This window comes from Lepisma saccharinum, chromosome 6 (genome assembly GCF_977018435.1).
Source record: "Lepisma saccharinum chromosome 6, izLepSacc3.1, whole genome shotgun sequence".
In the NCBI taxonomy this organism is placed as follows: domain Eukaryota; kingdom Metazoa; phylum Arthropoda; class Insecta; order Zygentoma; family Lepismatidae; genus Lepisma; species Lepisma saccharinum.
Genome location: NC_139234.1, coordinates 45,591,955 through 45,609,673, shown reverse-complemented (window position 1 = coordinate 45,609,673; position 17,719 = coordinate 45,591,955).

Below are 17,719 nucleotides of genomic sequence, written 5' to 3'. Positions count from 1 at the left end.
ATACTTGGCAGGTGTGTGTATAAACGGGCCCAAATGAAGAAATACGTGTTTTTTTTTTCAGCTAAAAAACTGTTTTAGGGGGCAAAACCCCCTCAAATGTCAAGATGAGGACAAATTGAAGTGAGGATCTGACCCCTGTGTCTTTCCGATTTCCATGAAACTTGGCAGTATAGTGGGGCCCAAAGGAAGAATTACGTGTTTTTTTGTTTCAGCTAAAAAACGGTTTTAGGGGGCAAAACCCCCTCAAATGTCAAGATCAGGACAAATTGAAGTGAGTATCTGACCCTGTGTCCCCCTCCGATTTCCATGATACTTGGCAGGTGTGTGTATAAACGGGCCCAAATGAAGAAATACGTGTTTTTTTTTCAGCTAAAAAACTGTTTTAGGGGGCAAAACCCCCTCAAATGTCAAGATGAGGACAAATTGAAGTGAGGATCTGACCCCTGTGTCTTTCCGATTTCCATGAAACTTGGCAGGTGTATAGTGGGGCCCAATGGAAGAAATACGTGTTTTTTTGTTTCAGATAAAAAAACTGTTTTAGGGGGCAAAACCCCCTCAAATGTCAAGATGAGGACAAATTGAAGTAAGGATCTGACCCCTATGTCCCTCCCATTTCCATAAAACTTGGCAGGTGTATAGTGGGGCCCAATGGAAGAAATAATTGTTTTTTTTTGTTTCAGCTAAAAAACGGTTTTAGGGGGCAAAACCCCCTCAAATGTCAAGATGAGGACAAATTGAAGTGAGGATCGGACCCCTGTGTCCCCTTCCGATTTCCATGATACTTGGTAGGTGTGTGTATAAACGGGTCCAAATGAAGAAATTTTTTTTTTGTTTCGGCTAAAAAACGATTTTAGGGGGCAACCCCCCCTCAAATGTCAATATGAGGACAAATTTAAGTGGGCATTTGATTTGTGTGTCCCCCTCCGATTTCCATGAAACTTGGCAGGTGTATAGTGGGGCCCAAAGGAAGAAATACATGTTTTTTTTTTTTGTTTCAGCTAAAAAACGGTTTTACAGTGCGAAACCCACTGAATTGTCAAGATGAGGACAAATTGAAGTGGGGATCTGACCCATGTGTCCCCCTCAGATTTCCATGAAACTTGGCAGGTGTGTGTATGAACGGGCCCAAATGAAGAAATACGTGTTTTTTTGTTTCGGAAAAAAATTTGTTCTAGGGGGCAACCTCCTCTCAAATGTCAAGATGAGGACAAATTGAAGTGGGGATCTGACCCCTGAGTTCCCCTCCGATTTCCATGAAACGTGGCAGGTGTATAGAGGGGCCCGAAGGAAGAATTACGTGTTTTTTTGTTTGAGCTAAAAACTGTTTCAGGGGGCAAAATCCCCTCAAATGTCAAGATGAGGACAAATTGAAGTAAGGATCTGACCCCTGTGTTCCCCTCCGATTTTCATGAAACTTCGCAGGTGTATAGAGGGGCCCAAAGGAAGAAATACGTGTTTTTTTGTTTCGGCTAAAATACTGTTTTAGGGGGCAAAACCCGCCTCAAATGTCAAGATTAGGACAAATTGCCGTGGGAATCATCTGACCCCTGTGTCCCCCTCCGATTCCCATGAAATTTGACAGGTGTATAGAGAGGCCGTATGCCCCCTGTTTCTTCCTATGCCATATTTACGTGGTTTCGGGGACGGATCCCCACTTCAATTTCTCCTCATCTTGACATTTGAGGGGGGGCTCTATACACCTGCCAAGTTTCATGGAAATCGGAGGGGGAGACTTAGACCTCCCTAGTAAGTAAGTGTATTAATTAATTACAAATCGCGCACGCGAGCACACACACTATATATATATATGTGTATGTATATTATATATATATGTATATTAGCAGGTAACAATATGTTATAAGCACATTCTTACTTTCCAAAGAAGCGCATGTGGGATGGCAAAACGGATCCGGATCCGAAAATTCCGGATCCGGATCCAAAAGTACCTGATCCGGATCTGAAAGTACCGGATCCGAAAGTTTTGGATCCGGATCCGAAAATTCTGGATCCGGATCCGAAAATTCTGGATCCGGATCCGAAAGTTCTGAATCCGGATCCGAAAGTTCTGGATCCGGATCCGAAAGTTCTGGATCCGGATCCGAATCTGAAAATTCCGGATCCACGGATCCGGATCCGGATCCGAAAGTTCTGGATCCGGATCTGAAAATTCCGGATCCGCGGATCCGGATCCGAAAGTTCTGGATCCGGATCCGGATCTGAAAATTCCGGATCCGCAGATCCGGATCCGAAAAATTTTAGGATCCGGATCCTAAGGATCCGGAACCAACCGGATCCGGATTTCGGATCCGCCGGATCCGGATCTGGCCACCCCTACTATATATCTATCAGTGGTCGGAAGTACCGCCGTACTGGTAGCGGCGCTACTTGTAGCGGCGCTACTGTAGCTAGCTATAAAATTTGTAGCTGTAGCGGTGCTACAATTTGAAAATTGTAACTGTTGCAGTAGCGAAGCTACAAAATTCCTGTAGTTGTACCGAAAATTCGCTACAGCTACATTCTTCTCAGCATTTTGAGGTAAATTTTGAATGTGGCAACAGCGTAAAAAAGAACTGGACAATAACGCTTACTTTTGTAGTAAGTTCATAAAGAGAAAGTCTATTATTTACATGGAAATACGGATAATCTAGATTATAAAAATCTTGATCGTAGATTATAGATACCGGCGTAATTTATTTCATTAGTATCTGAATAATTCTAATATCCAGAATACTAAATGACATATATGAATATATTCCGGCTGACAGCTACGTTTTCTGAGCTGCATCACTATTTTGAGGAAAATTGTACCTCGTGTGTGACACCACTGGAAAATAAATGCCTCGTTTGCACCACCCCTGGGACGAATCCTGTGGATATCCCTAGTGTAGAAGGCAGCAACATGTTATTAATTACTGTGTAAAACTTGAAGTGCAACAGCGAGCGATCCATTTTCCACTAGAATGACAGCAATAATGCCAGCAATCAATGCCTCAGTTTGTTAACAGAATTGACATTTGACAGGATATAGGATCTCACCAGCAAGAAATTATTGTTACAAGAACAATACACATACACTTTCTGGAATTACAATTAGTTCTTCTTCTTCTCTTCCATTCCCTTATGCCGTTAAGCGTCGGGTACATCGTTCTGTCCATCTCATCCACTCCGTCCGGTCTCGACTCATTCTTCTAATTTCGTTCTTAGTTTTTCCATATTTTAATCCTATCTCTTCTATTCTATCTTCCCATGTATTTCTTGGCCTGCCTCTTCCTACTTTACCCTCAACCCTCATCTCCATCACTTGCTTGGCTTTCCTATCTTCATTCATTCTATTTACATGCCCATACCACTTCAGCTGCCGTTCCTCTACTACTTCAGTCATTGTCTTCTTTTGTTTTACCTCTTCTCTTATTCTTTCATTTTTTATTCTGTCTCTTCGAGTTTTCCCCACTGTTCTTCTAAGATATTTCATCTCTATTGCTTGAAATTTACTTAGATGTTTATCTTGAAGTTTTAGTTTTAGTTTAGTTTTGTCATAATATTTGTTCACAAATTTTCAAATTACAATGTGTTTAGAACACTCGGATTTACACATCACTTTCCTCAATATTTTTCTGTTTCGCTTTTCTGTTACTTTCGCTAATCATGACAATGAAGATGAATGTTTTAATTAGTAATTCTCTTATCTAGAGTCGCTTTTTGCCACTAGGGCCTTCTTTGGAATATCCATGTGGTTGCTTAATTTATTTTTTTTATGCAAAAGTAGCGAAGTAGCGAGTAGCGAACGTGAGTAGCGCAGCTACGTTTTGGAAAATGTAGCTGAAGCTGTAGGGAAGCTACTTTTAAAATGTACCGTTCTGATCACTGATATCTATAAATTTCTAACCTAACCTAACCTATTAAGATTACTTACTTAATTCAACGAGAACAGAATCTAACAACACACGATGGGCGATGCATAGGGAACACCTGGCTCGGAAAAAACACTTTCGTTATCAGGAGCGATGGATCGGGACAAACCACGCCCACTTTTCGAGAAGCGATGGATCGCGAAGCAATGGAACGGGAAGACACCAGAGCAATACTTTCTTACTTTTTCGTTCAATATTTTCCATTTACAAACTGTTCAAATACACGTTGAAATTTTAATTGTAATTTTATTAAAACAAAAGAGGGGACCATGAAACAGAGCATACGCCGTTTTTCACTTCATCAATTTAGGAATATTAACAGACAATTTACGCGTATCTTGCATTATAAAGCAGATCTATATTATGAAATTCTAGAGTTATAAAATATACGATAAATATGCGTAACTTGTGGGTTACAAAATTTTCAGCTTTATTAAAATTATTAAAGTTTTTATTAAAGCTACTTTGATAATCTTCTCGGACCTGAGAAGCAAATTAATTGGTATTTGTTTATGATTTTGCAAATTTAACAGTTAGTCTATTTAGTAAAATATTTCTGTGCGCTATTTTTATGGGATAGATAACCTTTTTGATTCTGCCTCCGCAAAGTTAAGCCTCAAGTTCCATTCTGCCCCTCCCCCCCCCTAAAGTTAGCTCCCAAGTTTCGGCCATGTATATATACATTCGTACACAGAGAACCCAAAATGTGTCAACTGACACAAATATGTTGACACACATTAAAGGGCATAAACTGCTTTGATGCATTTGCTGCTAATGATGCATTTTGGTGCATCCAAATTCTCACATTTATACCTCAAAAGGCACTTTTATCAGCTGCTGATCCATGTTATGCACTAAATATGGATCACTTATAGGAGAACAGACAAGATCATTTCAAAGAAACTAAAATTACAAATTTAACTGTGTCAATTGATGCACTGATAGTGCATCAACCTTGATTTGATGAATTTCCAATTCTATGTCTATGTATATGTGTTTATATATATATATATATATATATATATATATATATATATATATATATATATATATCAGATCCCTAACCTTAGATTAATAGCTTTGTCCTTTACTTGTCTTGTTTTAAAATTAGACAAATGGATTTAATATAGGTGGATCCGTCGGACACATACTTGTTTCTGGGAATTTTCAATATATTTGTTAGAAGTGCAGTTTGAAGGTTGCTTTAAATTTACACGAGACCGTAGTTTTGGAGTAGTGTTTAACAGTGGCATCATCCATTTAGTTATTCCATAATTTTGCACAAAAAAAATATGTATCAAACTTCCTTACCTTCCTTTAGCTCTGGATCAATTAGAAGGATATTAACTTTTAATATATGCCCACGGATAGTACGAACATTAAAATTATGAGATTTGAGATCTAAACTTAATGTTTTTGAAATGTTTTCAGTAACAAAAATTATGGAGTATTATCTGGATTAACTATATAGTTGGTGCTAATTTTGAATATGATTTGAAGAGCCTATATTCAAAGATATATTGGGATTATTATTTCTATCTACTATACCCCAACAATAGATTTAGGAATAATATTGCCACCAAGAGGAATTTCACCATTTAATCCAATACAAGTACCTATTTAAATCGTCAGAAAGGTGTGTAGAAAATTCGGGACGGCTATTTTCAAACCAACCCAGCACCTCGCTACAGCAATTAATACATTTCTTGAGAGCTTCAGTTGTCTTTTCTGATCATTTATATACATATCGATGTATGACGTACTGGAATGATAGGACAATATATTTATTGTTACTATTTTCAACAAACTCATTTAAAAAATGTCAATTTTTTCAAGAGTAAATGTGCATTGTTTCTTTAAAACTTAAGATATGAATGCGATATTACTTTTCAACCACCGTTTATTGTTTATTCGTTTTACATTTACATCTTTTAATGACAAAAATTAAAAACAAACTTGTTCACAACATGCAACAATTAGTGGTCTGGCGAAAATTTAAAATTACGTGTATATTTTCAGTTTTCGTGTTTTAAATTGTACGACGGCATTATACATCCTTGAATAGTGGTATTTTCTCGTACTTTCCTGCAAATTTGGTGAACCCAGCGTCAATAGGGCAGTACCATGGTACAATGATATAACCCATTTTTTTCGCAAATCTATTCCGTGAGATGGCTACACTGAATTAAAGTTTACAAACTGATGCATGACGGTGCGAGTTTAGGTTAAGTTATGATTGGTTAGGTCACTTTAGGTTTACTACTATTAGTCTATAATTTATTTAGTAGCCTTTATCATGTGAACCAATGTTTGTGTGTATTGTGTATGTAAACAGATTCAATAACATCCTCTTTCTCTTTGTTGGGCACCGAACACCTATTGAAATAAAACAAATTACTCTTGTATGATTAATGAAGAAAACCTACAACGGCACTGCGAATTGCCCTCATTTTAAGTATTTCCGTTTCAACTTCATTAGGCGAAATGGGAATTCCTGTTTCGCTTAAAATGGTGCTAAATTAGATAATCTGGTGCTTACAAGCCATCAGGCGAAACGGGACATAATCTTTGCAAAGCGGTTCAATCAAAAAGTTTGTACATTTTTCGGGATACACTCTGTACAATAAAGGTGCAATCGAATGCATCGCTTTCGCTGGGGGAAAACGGACGGTCCTCTTTAAGTGATAAATTAACGCCGCACCTTCGAAGATCTGGACCGAGGAGTAATTAGCATAGTAGCCTTGGTCCTGTGTTGTTGTCTGCTTAGGTTATCTCCGCACCAATTGTACCCTTTAGCTGCGGGATTAGAGCACGGCGTTTTGGGACAAAGGACTAAATCTCCCGTCCTCCAGTTCGCCCCTGCCGCAATTGGAGCGACGGAGAGAAATTAGATAACACTTAACTGAGCGAAATCTGCTCCGATTGCAGAAAAAAAAGAGGCGGTGGCGCTACTGATTAAAGTTAGTCGGTAGAGTGTGAGTATCATGTTTTTAGCGGATTAGCGAAATCCTTTGAAAAAAAAAAGAGTAGTGACCGCTCACCTTTAACGATTGTCCGCGCGGATTGTCCCGCTCCCCAAACGTGGGGTATCAAAGCTGATTTTTATGCTGCGTGAAGTCCAAAAATAGGGAACGAGAAGGGTTAAACCATGTACAGGGTGTCAAAAAAGTCACGTAACCTAGATTTTGAAAGTACAAGAAGCGATAGAAACATGACTTTGTCTATGTGGCTGTTTTTAAACATTGAACAAGAAAATTATTCTCTACATAAACGTTCAGTTACTAAGGTGTAAAAGAAAGTTTTTGTACGACGTAAAAACAAGCATGAATAAAAGACAGCTGTGGAGTAGCTTGCAATAATTTTCAATGTGTATCGATGGTCTCCGGGATATATACGGAATTGATGAAAGAACGATAATTTTTTACGCATTTTGTGAATTACAGGACGATTTAAGGGATAATTATGACATATTCATATTTTCTTTTTCGAAATTACGAGGTGTGCTGGCAACCTTGGTCGTGTCAGAGGGCAGTACCAGGTGCGCCACATATCTGGTTACGTTATTCAATCAATGCGCAGATGAAATAAAATATTTGAAATTTATCGTACAAAAAGATAAGTAGGTAAGTTTTTTGTTAGGTTATACCCAGTGCCAAGATTCATATGGTTATCGCTTTTTGTACAAAAATCACGTACGTTCAATATATCGCTTGCACGATTTTTTGGACACCCTGTACTTTCCACCCCTTTTTTTAGATTTCCGTCTAACTGTACAGTTTTAACTAGTGCTGGTGTATTGGTATTCGATGTGGTATCCGTATCGGAAAGTATCGGTTTGAATTTATGTACCAATGCCGGCCGATAACATTTCCGACATTTTGGTATTTCACGGTTTTTACAAAAATAACGCGAGACACGTTCGCGGAGCATAATTATCCTTTAAATTATGCAAATTTCGAAGTTTATTTTTATTTTGCACCAGTTTTGTGTGAGAAACTTAATTTTGTGATAACGTAACATGTATTTATTGGAATATTTTGAAGCAAAACCCTTGGTAAATTGTAAACAATTAGAGTGCAATACTTATACCTACACTAATAGTAATTAATATCTTGAGAAACTTATATTTTATTATAATTGTCAAGTATCGGTATGGGCAGTGGCGGCGATTTGAAGGGGCGAGGAGGGGCAGTCGCCCACTAATTTTCCCCACTTTTGCCCCCGCACTGTGCTAGATCTTATCTACAAAGGGATATTTTGCCCCCCCCACAAGTTTTGTCACCTTGCCCCTCCCCCCGGTTTTGGAACCCAATCGGTAGAAATCGTTGAGAGTATCGTTTCAAAGTAGTATCGGGTCAACCCTAGTTTTAACACTTTATTGCTAATTCATCTGTAATTCGATCTCGGGGCGTCTGACTGTTACACGGGATACTCGGATTCGATTCCCGGGTTGGATGATATCAATGGAAATTTATTCAACCAATGTCCATGCGTGGTGCGGCTCTGGGGCTCACCCAGCCTCCAATACATGGGTACAAGGGGGCAACCTTCAGGCCAGAGTGCGGTTCTAATATCATATCACCTTCACAATGGCCGGAGATTGTGATATGATGTGATATTTTGTGTGGGGACGCTACCCCCACATCCCCCGTATGCTTTTACAGCATGTTGGAATGCAGAGAGTAACTTTACCTAACACACACATACACACGCACACGCACGTATATGAATTTGAGGTCCTGTTTGAAAGCGTTTCAGTACTGTTTCTGGACCTCAATTATCTCTTCCAGTGTTTCATAATAATTTATGTAGATAACGATCCTACAAATAATAATAATAATATAATCAAGACAGAGTAGTCAAGTCAAACTCCTCGCAATCGGGACCTCTTAACTTCCGAATTTACGTCAATTTGTTAAATTAATAGTATTTGTAAAATTCTCATGAAGTAACAAGATCAGTTAATATGAAGGCTGCGATGTCAGTTATCAAACCATGTGAAATTGAGACACTAAATATATCGATTGAAGGCAAATAAATTAATATATGTTAACATTTTATTATATCTGTTACTTAGTGATTCGGACTGAGAAATGCGAAAAGAAGCAAGCAATAGCACAGTCTTCTAAATCAAGTAAAATAGATGTAATGTGTTTGTCTTAAATTTTATAATGTGCGGTGTGGAATACAACAATAATACGAGATCGAGGTAATCACTGTGAACACAAAATAAACTGCCATCTGTTAGTCAAATCTGGTTATTCGGTCCTATTGGCAACATTACCCGAATTGTAATAAATATTCAACAAAAAAAATATGAAATACGTAAAATGCAGACCGGATGTCATAATCGTTTTTTTTAATACTTCAGTGTAATAAAATCGCATATGCTACGTAAAATGGCATCTATTTCTTGAATTGGCGATATTTCAATACACGCTCATCGTCTGCACGGGTAGATTTACGCGTAGTATTCTTAAATTCAAGGGAAGTCAAAGGAAACAAGATATTTCCTCTATAGAAAGTCAATTAGGGGAAGTGGGGAGTGTTGTGTCCCCTCTTGCTCACTAAACGAGACACGATTCATTTCCATAGCCGGCCCCCGTGGCGGAGTGGTTAGCACATGGCGCTACGACACCAGGGGCCCCGGGTTCGAATCCAGGCCTCTGCATGGATGTTTGTGAGTGTCCATTCATCAATTTCATCATATCATCACTCATCCCCATCTTCGCAAATTAGCGTAAATAAAAGCGAAGTTAAATAAAGAAAATCAATCAATCAAAACGATTGATTTCCCAAACTAAATTTCATATTTCATTCCTACATGACGTCATTTACTGACAACGTGAATCAATTTAAAACTATAATTAAAATTATTCCTTTAAAAAGCAATAATAATAAATACAGGAAATACTGTATTTTTTATAATGACTCACTTCTAAGCCAGCTATTTTAAACCCCAAAATGATAAACTCAGTTCATTGGTTTTCAAGAAAATAATCTTTGAAATTGATTGATTGGTTTACTTTATTTTACTTCGCTTTTGTGTCCCTTTTGGCTAATTGCGAAGGTTGGGATGAATGATGAAATTGATGAATGGACACTCACAAACATCCATGCCCAGTCCGGGATTTGAACCAGGGACTCCTGGCGTCGTAGCGCGATGTGCTAACCACTCCGCCACGGGGATATTCTTTGAAATGAACGATGATAGCAATGCAAGATGGTGATAGGTTAAGTCTGGCATCTTCACACAAAGAAATTTGGCCAGGCCAGTCTGACATCCATGCACGGGCCGGGATTCGAACCCAGGACCTCTGGCGTCGTAGCGAGCTGGACACTCTGCCACGGGGTTAGACAGACACGCGTTCATCTCTGTGTGCATATAGAGTGTGTGTGTGTGTGTTTAAATTTGTTTTCTTTTGCATCAGTATCCATTTTGTTTGATTCAGTTAATTTCGATAGTGGATTTTGATATTTATATTTCTATGAATTATTTTTTATGGAACCGTTCTGCATGTAGTACATTATTATTATTATATGTAATATCACAATGACAAGGGTTGAGTGACAGAGCAGCTTCAGCCTGAACAACTTTTATTGTTGGTATTACCATTTCGTCTATGAGACTACAAGACTGTAGATTTGTGTGCCCCTGAACAAATGTAAAGGTGCCCAATTTTCATAACTAATACAATCATTCCGTTAAATGTCGACGGTTGGATGATAAGTTACAATATCAATTTCCAAAGTGCATTTCAAATAATACTAATACCACCATTTGCACCCATTTCCGCAATTCGCGTTTTTTTGAATGCATATGCTTCAAATAAGAAAAGACAGTGTAATTATTTGCAATAAATTAAAATTACAGCTCGATAGAAAGAGTGCTAGACTTACAGATTAAATTTGGCAGTTGGATACACTGGATCGCATTCCTGATAATTTTTTCCTGCATTTCTTTTCTTCGTGTTTAACCTTGTGTGAGCGAGTACCTGGCGGCCATTCGGGCACGTTTTGTGCTGCCATCTGCTCGCATGGCCGACAAACTCCGCCTTTCTCTGCATGCTTTGAGCCCCTTAGGCCCCTCCCGTGCACTACGCCGGCCAATAAGATGTACTTGAGCTTTTACGGGAACACTGTCGCCCTCATGATAATCACGTGACCGGAAAAAAGTCATTGTTGCTCTCCCCCCTCCGCCGCCTTTCAGAGCTAGTTTTAACGACGAAATGATTTGTGGGTTTATTTTCCTGACTGCGAGGCCGTTTTCTTGTGTGTGTGTGTGTATAATGCTAATATGCTTTTATTAGTGTTAGCTTTATTTATGTTTATTGCTTTTAATTATTTGAGTGGCAGGCAGTATTTTCTTGGCTGCAATAAATTCTCATGTTCTTTTGTAGTGGGCATTTTGCGGTTTCTTTTTTTATGATAGCAACTTCTGGTCTTGGTCTTGAACATAGTGAGTCAGGATTTTAGCAGCTGAAAAAAAGAGGACGCAGCAAACAGATATTGTAGCTAAGTCACCGTTAGCATGACGTAAGCAGGTGGGTAGAACCACAAAACTATCCCTAATTTGAAGTTAACTTACTTGAAAAGTTATGCCAAAAAATTAAGTTTAAAATCAAGTTCAAAGCTTACTTGTGTACATAGAGTCCAATACCACATTTATGTATCTTGTTTTGTGGAATGTAATATTCAAGAACGCAAACTTCGTAAATAGCCGGCTCGGTGATGGAATGTTAAGTGGTTGACATTTGATCTCTCTGCCGCAGTTCCCTGGTTCGAATCCTGGTCTGGGTATGGGTGTTCATCATTAATTCCATTTAATCATCTTCATCGTCTGGATTTGAAAGACGTGCTGAAGAGCGACTCTAAATAACAAAATACGCAAGGACCACCAGCCGGCTTTAGCAGGGGGCCTATGAGGGGACGTGCCCCACCCCAAGGCGATGACTACGTATAATGAAAAGTAGAGTCGTGGAATCTCATATTGGTCCTTTTGTCAGTCCGTCTTCATCAACCCTGCCAGTTTGATTCAAAGTCACGCAAACACCCTGTATACGCTTGTTCTATCTGAAGAAGTCGCAGAGTTGTTTTAAGTATATTTTTCCAATGTAATACCAAAAGTCTCGAAGGAGATCAAGAGTCTCTGTCTCGTCTCGATTGTTACAGAGGTCGTTCTCGTCTTGAATTTCGAGATGCGAGGCGAGATAAATGTAGGTCTCTACCGTTCCTACTAGGCACGGACGTTTGTTAGAGCCCAGAATACTACAAACAAAAATAACATGACAAAATCGCGAACGGAAATTTCGCACAGGGACGTAAAGAAATGTATACAATCATTTGCTGAACTGTAAAATAAGTTCACGATTTTTTTTGCTTTTGTCTGATTTTTATTTTTCGAGAAACGTAGAAAATTGAAATTACGCGTATCCCTACGTGTCCAACGTTTTTGATTTGTGGCCGGTTTTTATTTTTTTTCAGAATGATTAATCTGAACTCAAAAAGTGGACTAAAATTATTTGTAAGTTGAGCTTAATATGCAATGTGTTTTGTAATTTCGCGATACTTTAGCGATAGAAAAAATATCAGCTTGCTGATTTTGCACGATTTATCCATTTCATATTCTTGTGCACTACTCTATAAAACGCATGTGGTTGGTCCATTGCAATCTCGTGGAGCAATGTTCAATTTATAGTTGTAATTTTAAGAATAGAACTAGAGAAAATTCCAGTGAAAGAAATAAGTTGCGTTTATTCATTTCTTTCTTCATGAGTTGCGAGTGTATGCGTGGATAGGCCTTCCGTCTTCGGTGCGAGTGGTCTCGGGTTCGATTCCCAAGCTACCAAAATTTCGGTGTTGACTCAGCAATTTGAGAACAATTGGGGAGGTACTTGAAAAGAAGTAGCGGTCTCCGGTCTCGAAATCCAGAAAACAGCGGCGATGGCACTCGATGCGCTGACCACGCGTCACCCAGTAAAAATCCGCATGTGTATGTGTGTATAGAGAAGAAAAAGAGAGAGAGAGAGAGATAATTGTGTAGTAGTCCAAGAGAGGGCGCTTTCTGTTGCTAGATTAATGCTTGTTCTTAACAGCCTAGTTTCTTATATTTTTCATTTTAAACAAAATCAGTATTTGAAATCAATTCATATTTCTGTACACAAATAAATACACTTTTCTTGTACTATATGATTTTATGTTCGACTATAGTGATTTTATATATTCATGTCAATATAGCCACCAGTGAATACTAAATATTTCAAGTTTTTCATTACTGTTTGATAAACATTATATCAAGAATTTTGTGCAAGGAGATTGAACATAGGAAGGGAAGATTAAATATAAAGTTACAGCACATGATTAGTTATTTTGTAGCAGATCGGACAACAAACAACTAATTGTGTGTGCAACGAAAAACAAATACACGTAGGAAAAAATAGAAATCGGTACATACAGCCATGGAACAATGAATGAAGGGACGTCACTAAGGGGAGGGGGGTTACTAGCCTTTCCAAAACTTCCACGAAATTTTCCGTGGCTTAAAGGAAATTGCACTTGTAAAAACGCCTCCAAATTATTTATAAAAAAAATTGTAAATCATAAAATAGTGCACCACTTGTAGTGACGCTGCTGTAGCTAGCTATAATATTTGTATAGAATTTGTATACTGCTATAGTTGTAACTGCGCTACATTTTTAATATTGAAGCGGTAGCTTCATTATAAAATTCATGCTTGGAGCGAAAATTCCGGTAGCGTTCCATTTTTTTCTCGACGTTTTGAGGTAAAAAATTTTTACGTGGCAACAATGTCAAAAAATTGTCAATGATAACACTTTCTTGCGCAGGATCTCCATAATAAGCAAGTCTGTTTATAATAAGCAAGATAATTGCAATACGGATAATCTAGATTATACATGTGCGTGCCATTAATTGGGTTCATTAATATCTCAATAACTGGGATATCCAGATAATCAACTGATATATATCAATATAATTCGGTTAAGGGTTATCTGGATACATTGTTTGACATCTAACTAATACGCAAACAATGGATATCAGACTATTTGAATCGGATATATTCAGATACCCGGATAATTATATATCAGTATATCGAACATCCAACTGTCAGACAGATTACTCAGAAAAAAATATACGAAGTTATCTAGATATCCAAGTTGAGGATATTCAGCATATAGTGAAGAATTATTTTATCTTAATGACAGATATCTCAACAATTCTGATATCTGGATGTCTATCATATTCACGACAATTATCATCCTAGATGGAGTCAGTGAGAGAAAGTTGCTGTTGGTATTTTTCTTTAAAAGTACTGCCTTCATATTCATCTATTAAAAAATGAAGTAATTATTCCTAATAAAAATATATTTATATGTAAACTTAAATAATCTTACCAGTATTTATGTAAAGTTGTAAGCATTAATTTGGTTAACATCCTAATTGTATTACTCACATATAAAATTTGAATTCTGTCACAGAACACTTTTATTCTACTAAATAACAAAATATATTAACTAGGTACTCTTGAGAACTTCTTTTGAATATCCGTATGCAAAAGTAGCGGAAATAGCGAGTTGTCCACAGGAGTATCTGTAGCGAAACTACTTTTTGGTAATTGTTTCCTTATCCAATTTAAAAGCTGAGGCTGTAAAGTGCCACTCGGCACATACAGCTGGCCTCGGTTTAACCGGGCGCTCAGCTTAGGCAAAAAATAATGATTTCTTCCCGAATATAGTACAGCCTTCTTTAAATACGCGTAGCACTGTGTGAATTTTTAAAGATGTAGTCAACAGTTGTTTTCTTTAAAAGACGTGTACATACTGTACAGTGATGCGACAGTATTTTCTGTATTTTTTTTTCCTGTTTATTTTGTGAAGTGATGTTTACTGTATTGCATTACATAATTCGGTTTAACCGGCCATTTCGTTATCTGGCAAGAGCCGGGTTCCGTGGTAGCCGGTTAAAAAGGGCGCCGCACTGTTATCTACAGAGAATTATTCTGGCCGTAGGTCCAGACACCAGAGCCTCGTTGCCCTACAAGAAGCAGTTACCGGGGTGTAAAAGGGGAAAGTGAGGTTTAATTTTGGTGTGTCTTATCAGAAGGTCACCCCCTCACGCCCCGGGAGGTATATCGAAGAAGCATTGGTTGATTTGGTGTTTTAAGTCCACTTTATGCACAGTAAGGCTAATCGTTTCTGGACCTACAGTTTAAAGTGGGGTCCGAACCACTATGTGCATCCACCGGGTATCGAACCCGGGACACCTTACCGAAGAAGGAAACGATTGATTCGTCATGTAATTTGATATTATTTTAATGTTATTTTCCTAGTTAAAATAATTGTAAAATGTAAATAATAATAATTTATTTCATATAATGCGATAGTGACACTAGATTGTACAATCTACCGCATTAGAGCCACAATATAAATCTGCATATAGAATGAAATACAGATGAGCAGTCAATCATAAGAATAATATTGCCCCAGAGACGAGTGGATTTTATTGCGAAATATACATTGAAACCAAAATGTGTATATTGACACAAATATACACACTTCAAAAACAAATTAAAATGCATAAACTGCTAATGATGCATTTTCGGTGCATCAAGTTTCAGTAATGCATGAAAGGGTGATTTCTATCAACTGCTGGTTCCGTATGATGAACTAAAAATTCATGAAGATCCTTTCAAAGCTTGATTTGATGCATTTCGAGTCCTCTCTGTGTGAACTTGTGCATGTTTATGTGTGTTATTTCCTGTTCACACCTGAATCCAGCACCATATCGCAACCTGCTCCCTCAAAGGAAAGATTTTATTCGCACACTAAATATCTTTTCTTTAACACACAAAAAGTAAAGACATCATCTGAAACAGAAAAGAATGCATTATGTCTGTAGCTCAGACTAAATGTTTAGGTGAAATCTGCAGGAAGTTGCATAAAAAAACGCATAGAAAGAAATACTAACTTGCATCACCTATGTAGCCTATAAATATCTTTAACGTAGTAAAGTATACTGTGTGTAAGTGTATAAGGAGCAGGCAATAACACACTATAGGTAAGACACGATATTAAAAATGAATTGATTGATTTTAGTTTATTTTACTTCTCGTTTCTACCACTTTTGGCTAATGACGGAGATAAGGATGGTCAGGTGATAAGATGAAATCGATAAAAGGACAATCACACGCACACAATAACACAAAAGGACAGCACAAAACACGAGCCTCATGGAGGAATACAATGATAATAATAATAACCCGTGGCTCGACAGCCCTTGAAGGGCCTAGGCAGATCTCTCGACTGCCAGTCTCCCTCCCACAATCCTACCTAGAGGTGTGGAGATCTTCATCGAACCCTCAGCCGTTGCAGGAGATTTCCCACACCGGGTTACGCTACTCACTCGTAGCTCCCCGATTTCCTCACGATGGTGGATTACCACCGGTTCTATAAACACGCCGAAAACCCAGACACTGGACCCAGGAGGACTGTAACCCATGCCGTCCCGGAGTCGGACGCCAGAGCCTGGCTACGAAATGCAGTCCAGAATCACGTAGATACATTGCAGATATAAAATTTCTATGTAAGGTCATAAATTGAACCTTAAGATGCAGCATCCCACTCCACGAACTCTCCCACAGAGTGCGTGGACATAAAACACGGAGCAAGGAAGCTTTCCACACTGCAACTCCCAGACTCTCACTCGTTCAACGTTCATAATTCCATAGGCTTCATAATCAGTTCAACATCTCATACCAAATATATATTTTCGGCTGTTATTCGTCATTTACCACCACACTACAAAAAATTGTACGCAAGTAATGATATTGTGAGCTCTGTTTATCTTGGTACTGTTTTGTTTTATTGTTATTCTTTATGTCCGGTTTGAAATAGCTTAGAACTGGAAATTTCACTAAATAAATAAATACTATGTGGAAAGAAGGTTGACATTTGAATGTCTTCGGAAGGACCCCTTTACATTCCTAAAAATGAAATGAAGTTTTGGCAATGCATTTCCAATGCAAGACACAATATAACGGTCAATGGCGCTTGCTCTCTTAATGAATTCAGAAGGGTGAAACCCGTAACAGCAAGACCACCACCTGTTGGTCCGTTGAAGTCGTAACTCAACCACCACTTTTCACTTAAGGGAGGAGCGTAAAGAGATCACCGTTACCTTATCAAGATATTCCCCCTCCGATGCAGGAAAGAAGACTTCACTCCATCGCCTTCGGTGCTCAGGCAAGGTATCAATTTCTTTCACATATTATACACCCCGCTCTGACACGCAGGTGTTGAAATGTTCCCGTAATGTATGCGTATCGTTGCCTTATTATACAGTACGATAAGCTAAAGCTACAGGAGCTTAGGCTCTTGATAATTTACACCATGGAAATCACCCCCCCCCCCTTACCCCCTCCTGTTTTCCGTTAGTCGTGGGGGCCAGAACTTCATTGGTCTTTCAACGATCTCCGGTAAGAATAGAAATAAAGAAAAGGGGTTGGCCTCTGTGGCGTGTTAGTTGTGAGCCTATTTTCGGGTTAAATATTACGGATTCTCTAGTTCGGACTCCAATTAAAGATTAACCAGTAGCCCTACATAAAAACGAGTTACATCAGAATTTAGCTCATTCGGTTCTGTGTTGAACTAAGACAACCAAATTTGTTTCGAGCATGTCTTCAAGTTTTTACCGCTCTGGGAACAAAAAAAATCCGTGTTTTTTGTGTTTTCCAAAGACCGTTGAAATACTATCAATAAGAAACTTGCGGTCCGATCGGTGAAATTAAAATA